Genomic DNA, 7654 nt, shown 5'->3' with positions numbered 1-7654 from the left:
AGCATAGGCACAAGGCGGATCCCGCGATAGAGGGTCGCCGCGTGCATAGGTATAATAATATAACCCGTGATTCTTTTTATTGACGACGACTGCATTGCTCCCCCTGACAAAGGCTCGTATATTCATTACATAGTTGTATTTGCAATTATTACCTATTCGTATATATATATATATATAAATATAAATATGAATTTATAAATATATATATATATATTATATTATATTATATTATTATATTATATTCATTAATCAAAATGATATACAAATGGCAAAGAATGTGGATAAGAGAGAGGAATTTAAATATTGTTGGTGAGAATGGAATGTGAACATAATGCGCTGCGAACGACCGCGTGGAACATTATCGGCGAGAGGGACGCATCATCGATGATTACGCGATTACTGGAAGAAGAGATTTGTATGGCTCTGTTCGATTTGGTTACGGGGGGGAAAGAACCGGATTTCTTCTTTCTTTCCCTTTCTCTGTTGATTCCATTTCAGCAGCCTGTTCCTTTCTCCCCCACTCCCCCCGGTTCTTCTTCCGCCGCAATAATTATTGCTATTATTACTATTACGATTATTATTATTATTATTATTATTATTATTATTATTATTATTAATGTTATGTATGTTAACTTTTGAATCGCGTCGAGTTGAAAGTGGGACGTGCAATGTTGCTGTACGAAATCAACGTTATTTCCGAGCGCAATTGTTAATCTGCTTAGAGAAATCGCGACCCCGTGAATAGTGATAGCGACCGATCGTACCCAGGGGGAATGATCCTTGGATCGAAACGACGAGTTGGATGGAAAACGTTGCACAAAGAAACTTCCGACGCGACACGTTTCATCGGCGTGGCTGACGCGGTGACGCAACCAGAAACTTCAAAACGGCGAGAAAAGGCGCGGACAATGTTTGTATATCTGTATTTATAAATAAAACGATCTTTAACGTATTTGCATCATCGGCGAATATTCAACGGGATTCGCTTACTTTCGCAGGAGGGAGGCATCCTTTGGTTGCGTCACTATGGCTGACGAATACTTGCATTCAGCATCGAGGACTCAACCACCATTTTTCAATTAATCGAAATTCGTGGAGTACATGCTCACGCGCTACGCCACGGTGTAACGAGTATGTACAGGCTGGCCTAAGTACGTGTGACGAGCTATAACTTCGTTGTCAGTAAACGAGAGAAAGGAAACGTAACGTCAAAGGATAAATATGAATGATTCAAAGTGTACTTGAGGTTCAATGTATGGAAAAAAAATTTCCATAAAAAAAATAATGCAGCTACCGATTGCACGTGCACCATTGCACTTATAAAAAAAAAAATATGATTCTACAACATGTAGATTGTACATGTGCCCATAATCATGAAAGTGGTCCAAGTCATATATTTCTTGAAAAAAGAATTACATTGAATTAATTTAGAATATTATATAATTAAATTTTGACTTAGACCATTTTCATAATTATGGACTCAAATACGGTATTGAACCACTCATCTCCCTCTGACATTTTTCTGTAAATACACCGCTAACAAAGTTTATACCCCGTTACACTCACTTGACCGACTCTGTACATAAAGTACAATAACGAATATGCATCGTGTTTATTTCATTGACATAAATTTATTTAAGCGTAATGGAAGCCTCACATAGTGGCCTATGACTTTTGCACAATGCTGCATACCTGTTACCCGAATCGCTTAACCCATTTCCATCGCACGGAAAAGCGGAAAATTCGTTCTTATAGCCAATATTTTATTTGAATTCAATTTCCAAGTAAGTCGCGCGCATATATACGCCTCTGACGATAGTTGGCAGACAAAAAGCGCGCATATATACGCCAGCGATGCAAATGCGTTAAGCGCACACGTTTGCGCTGCGTAAGCAAAGAAAACATGTAAATCAGGTAGCGCGATGTTCGTGCAATCATATCATTCGGATAGCGCAAGCAGGTGTTCTATCCGAACAGTACAAACGTCTAGGTAGCATAAACGCGTCGGTCGCACGCGTGGGCGTGTACGACGTATCAATTCCCGTGAGCGAAGGAGGCACGTTGTTTGAAATAATTGGGGGATCGCCTGACTGTTACGAGAGAGCTACTCGAGAGTTACAAATTAAAAGTTGTTACTTTAAGTCGGTAAAAAATGCTATTTTAAATACACGGTATTCATTGCATCCGTAATGTATGGTTCGTTGCTCTTTTAATCGACCAAGTAGATAACACGCGACTTGCACTACGAAAGAACGAACAACTTTCAACAATTTATATTTGATCGAATCGATCGAGATGAGATATTTTAATTAAATTCAAATAACGCTATCGTTGACTTTTATTTGTTTGAATTGTAAAGGGAAATTCGTTCCATAAGTTTTGCTTTCCAAATACAGATAATAGTCGAATAATCAGATTAGTAGAAAAAGTGTAAAATAATTCAATAATATTCCGAATCATTTTTTGCTTTATGTATAATTTATACATAACAATACATATCTAATTATTGAAATAAACGTGTTTGCTAGAGTTTCCAAAGCAACACTGATATTTATAGTCTTACAAACAATTTTATCAATTTCAACGTATCGACCCGTTGTCCTAGGGTCCTCTTCGGGATTAATCTGTATAAAGTGAAAATATATCCAGTTACGGTACAAATAGGGTACTATATCATTTGAATTCTAATTACGAATCATAGGTACATAATGGTGGCGCCCCCATTATTCGAATAAATTTCACCTTTTTCGCAATGTCTATCTTACTTTGGCTTATTTCTTCGTTAAAAATCGCTCATACTATTTTTTCAATGTACACACGAAGGAAAAAGAATTCCACTTAAATTTCGTCGTGTTATCAATGAAACGTGTTTCCACGCTTCCATTTTTGGAGTCTTCGGACATTCCCCACGGAGACATGCTGGTACGATGCTCGTAAGTCGACGAAGCATATCCAATGTCGAGCATAAATATTCGCACGGAACAGTTGTCCAAACGAAACTAGTTACAGATGTGATAGAAATCATTGCAAACATTTGATTTCCATCCGAATACAATTTTCCTAAACCTCGGCATATTTAATACATTCTGAAATTTAGAATGTAATAGAGTATTCTAAAACGTATTGCATATCTGGAATCTTAATTCTAGTTTTCTTTTTTAATTCATGCAGCAGTTTCATAACCAAGTTAGAACAAGAAATTTTATTATATGAAATGTAAAAATGATTCGTTGAGTAAGTTTGTTCCACAAACTCGTTCAAATGACATTTATTAACTGACTACTGCAACAAAATCTATCTTCAAGCATGATTTATGGATCTTCTTCTATCGTTCCGAGAAAGCAATTGCATTCCTCTGCGAGACCATGCTGGTTCTTCGGATGCAAAAAACTGCGCACATCCACGTCTGATGACGTCATTATTGTTGAATCATCACCTACTCGAAAGGCGTGCAGATTGCCCAGAAAAGGTGATCCGAAGCCTGGACTGGGTGAATCGTGCAGTGTTTGATAAGAAAATTTTAGTTTCGAAATCAAATATTTGCAACGATTTTGTTCCTATCTCCAACCGATTTTATCTCGACGATCGACCTCGTATAAAAATATGCGTTCGACGCTGTGCGTGAAAGGGAACAACGAATTTATCAGAGACAAAATAAAAATGGAGGGAGATCCCTTTTCCGCGGTTTTCCGGTTTGCTGTTATCGGCGCGAGGTGCACACGGAACCAGGGAACGGGAACACGGGAATAGGGACCGGGAAACAACTTCCTCTACTTCCTGCTGCGATTCTGTTTCACGCGCGCTTCCGGCCGTCCCCCCCGCGCGCTTCTGTTTCTACGTCGAGCGAGAGTGAAAAAAAATGGAAAATACGCGGTTTTCGAGTATATTACGTGAAAGTATCGAGCGACGACGAAGAAGAAGGAAAATAAAAAAATATAAAAAACAGAAACAGTCACACAAGACGAGAAAGAGAAAAGAGAGAGAGAGAAAGAAAGAACGGATGTTTCGATTCGCACGAGCGCAATAAAAGCGAAGGATGAATATGAGACGTTCTCTTACGAGTGGAAAGAGTTTATAAGCGGATGGATTGATTTTACGACGAGCGACCTACGATGTACATGTGCGATATATTAGTCTAATTGTAAGAGCCAGTGACGATTCTACTTACGTCATTTCGAAATGAAAATAAACCCTTTTTTTTTACGGAAGTATAACCGACGACCACGAAGCAGCCACTCGTTAGAATAACGTCGTATATTTAGAAGATACGAAACAAAAATAAAATTACGTCTACGATTGATTTTGAAAAAATCATAGAACAAATTGGATAATTCGTTAAAGTCTAAATATATTTCTTTGTCTAAGAAAAATCGCTGTGCGTTAAAATCCAAACGAACTTCTTAGCCAACCTAAAAGTATACATTCAACTTACGCTATGTATATTTTACGTACGTTTTCTAGTTATCGCGATTTCGTTGAAAAAGTGTCACCTTCGGTTAAAAGTGACGCGATTAAAATCGTCACCGGCTCTCCGACTATACTACGTTTTCTTTTATTTTCGATGACGACTGCTGCTTGACGATTTATCGATACGACGACTATATGGCGACTATATGCGAGAGCGTAGACGGTGTATGTATAAAATGTATTTTAAGCGTGGACAAGAAAAAAAAAAAAACAAATCAATTTACACTTACAGTTTGCTGTAAACGAGTAACAATACTGACGCGGGTTGTGCACGAGGAAATGAAACGTACACAAACGTACGTTCGGTGGGGCGGGCCATGGGCCAATGGAGAATCGGATCGAGCCGCGATCGCGTTTAACCGCGTGGAAAACGAATTTTTCATCCCACGCCTTGTTCTTTTTCCTCCCGTTTTTCATCGTCCTCTGCGTGCACGCGGTTTATCCCGTTGTGTCGCCGCCGATCGATCGAATTCCGTCGTTTTTGCACCCTTAACGAAGGCTTTTTATGAAACGGCCTCGAAACACCCAGCTCTGCTTCCGAAAATTGTTCCACGCTTTTGTTCGTACTTTACCGATCGGTAGCCTGTTAACCCTTTAGCTTACGACGATGTGCGAGACACGCGATAAAGGAATTCGATTCGAACATGAAAAGGGATTTTATACTTAACACGCGCGGTCCCAGAGTAAATCGTAGGTCAAGGGGTTAATCTGCTTCTTTTGCTGAGACAGCCAATAATTTGTTATCTATCATTGAGATAACGTTTAAACCTTTTTGACAATAAGCATTGTACCTTCGAAGAATACCAATTTGACGAATTTGTTAAAGTTTAGGAAAGGGCTTATAAAAAACAAAATGGGGCTTGGGAGCTTCGTACTTTAACATACCAAAATGAGTAAGAGCATCTGTTTAAACAAGAACGATAAATTATTGAATATAAGGGCACGAAATTAATTTTTACATCCAATACATAGACGGGAAGTGTCATGATTTTTATTTGAAACATTAGAAAAGAAACGACGACATTTTCCATTACATTCACTACAACCTTCGATTCGATATAGAATATTTATCTGGAATTATCAATTTGGAAAATATTAATTAGACACTAGAATCTAACACTGCATCCATTGAAAAAAAAGAGTGATACAAAAGAACGCTTCAATTTGATACTTCGTTAAAAAAATGGTCAAAGATATTCCAAATAATGTGAGAAATCCCAGAAGGTGAGAATACGGGTTCTCTTGCAAATGAAAAAAAAAAAAAAAGAAAGTGCACGCAGAGAGAAGTGGAAGAAAAAGAATCCACAGGCGAACGAATAGGCGTAAGAAAACGAAACAAGGAGTGCCAAATCATCCGTGACTTCCGTCCCACTTGGGCAATAACGAGTACACAAACATGGCGAGAGTGCGAACGTTGCCACATGTCCTCCAATAATCGTAAGAATTCTTAATCTGTCCTCTGCGTCGATTCTTTTTCGTGTGCCGTGGACGAGGAACGAACGTTGGTTGCGAAAATGCTCGCGCATCCATTACTTTTTTCGCCAAGGTTCGTTGCTCGTCGCGTGCAGCGACAAAACGTACGAAACGAACAAATAATTCAGCAGCCATCCAAAGGAAGAGAATAAGTCGCGAGCATATTCGAGCGACGCTTCACGATAAACCGGTGCTGTTCACGGGCCGATACAGGCAAAATTCTTATTTAGATATAAATTGTGAATAACGAATAAAAGTTACGTAATTATCTATCGGTTACTCGTTGAATGAACATTATTATTTCGATTATAGAGTGAAATGTTTCGCGATAAATAAATTGAACCATTCGATAGGATGAACGTCGATCGATATTTATTCGTTATGTATTACTCGAATAAACTTTTGCTCATCTTTGATCACGGGTGGATCCCCTTGCGCAGCTTTATTCCCCCCTGTACGTGATGTATTGTGTTTGTGTGTATGTGTATGTGTGTTTGCGTGCGCGTGTGCACGCATAACGTAACGCGACGATTAACTTAGCGTTCATGTATATAATAATGGGAAACAGAATGAGAGGAGCTTCGTAAGTTTATCGTGAACAGCGCTGCAATAAACGATCGTCCCTCGAGCGATCGATGTAAATAATGATCTATTCGGATCAAATAATTTCGACACTCGCAATCAGTGCCTGTCGTTTCGTCGACGAGAACGCGTTACCAACGAACGAGATACAAAAAAAAAAAAAAAATTAGATACGAACGATCCACAGTCCTTGCCAACGGACGAACCGATTAAATAAATGAAAACGAACTCGCATCCGATTCTCCATATTGTGGACGCTTTCACAAAAAAACACGACAAATCGGCCGCGATTACAGTTCTGACGGCGATTTATTAAAAAAAAAAAAAAAAAAAAAGAATAATATTTATTCCAACGACTTGCCAGTTTCGTTGCACGGTACATTACGAAGTAAGTTCGAGAGAGAATGAAAATCATACGCGAAAAGAAAGAAAGCAAATCGATAATACGAAAAGAGATCTATAGATTTACGGATTGATGGATGAGTTGCATAGCTGTTTGAGAAGTTTCACGAAATATCGATGTATATATTTTAAGTTTGTATTATAATGCCCCCACTTAATTTGTATGAAATGAAGAATTTCAAACATTAAAATGATGACAAAAACCTCGGTCTGTTGCCATTTATCCACCTCTACACTTTTTACGATATTCTGTATATGTCATAATCCATTAATCTACTTACATAAGTAATAGTGATCGATAAAGAAGCATCGCCAACACATACGTGCACATGGCTAAGCTTACGAAGGTCTTATTGTTTAAATTTCCCCTGGATGTGGTTTAGAAGTATCGCGGTATCGAGTATTCAGATTAACTTATATGCACTGTATTCTCTCGAAACAGAGACAAGGTCTTCGATCACATAAACAAATTTTAATTGAATGATTAAGACTGTCGCGATAAACATACGGAACACTCGTCAGGTCGAGCGACCAGCCGTTGAGAATTTAAATATCGAGTTTCTCTGAGAGTATTCTTTTGTAATTATGTTGGAAGAAATAGATTTTTTCGTTGAACAACTTTTTGACTCGTCCGATTCAGACGTCATTCGTGTATAAGTAGACTGCGGACTTTTATGCATTTATAGAAAATACGAAGCTACAAAATGCACACACTATGCAAGAATATAAA

At 38.3% G+C, this 7654-nt stretch overlaps 1 long non-coding RNA gene across 1 annotated transcript; it reads left to right on the top strand.

The window, feature by feature from the left end:
• The first annotated feature begins 555 nt into the window (after positions 1-555).
• LOC128875346 (uncharacterized) lies at positions 556-6933 on the top strand. Its single transcript, XR_008456800.1, has 2 exons — positions 556-910; positions 999-6933. It is a non-coding gene; the product is annotated as an uncharacterized LOC128875346 (long non-coding RNA).
• Positions 6934-7654: the final 721 nt, after the last annotated feature.

This window comes from Hylaeus volcanicus, chromosome 4, assembly GCF_026283585.1.
Source record: "Hylaeus volcanicus isolate JK05 chromosome 4, UHH_iyHylVolc1.0_haploid, whole genome shotgun sequence".
NCBI lineage: Eukaryota > Metazoa > Arthropoda > Insecta > Hymenoptera > Colletidae > Hylaeus > Hylaeus volcanicus.
The sequence above is the reverse complement of the archived record's forward strand: the minus strand, read 5'-3'. Positions and strand labels throughout refer to the sequence as shown.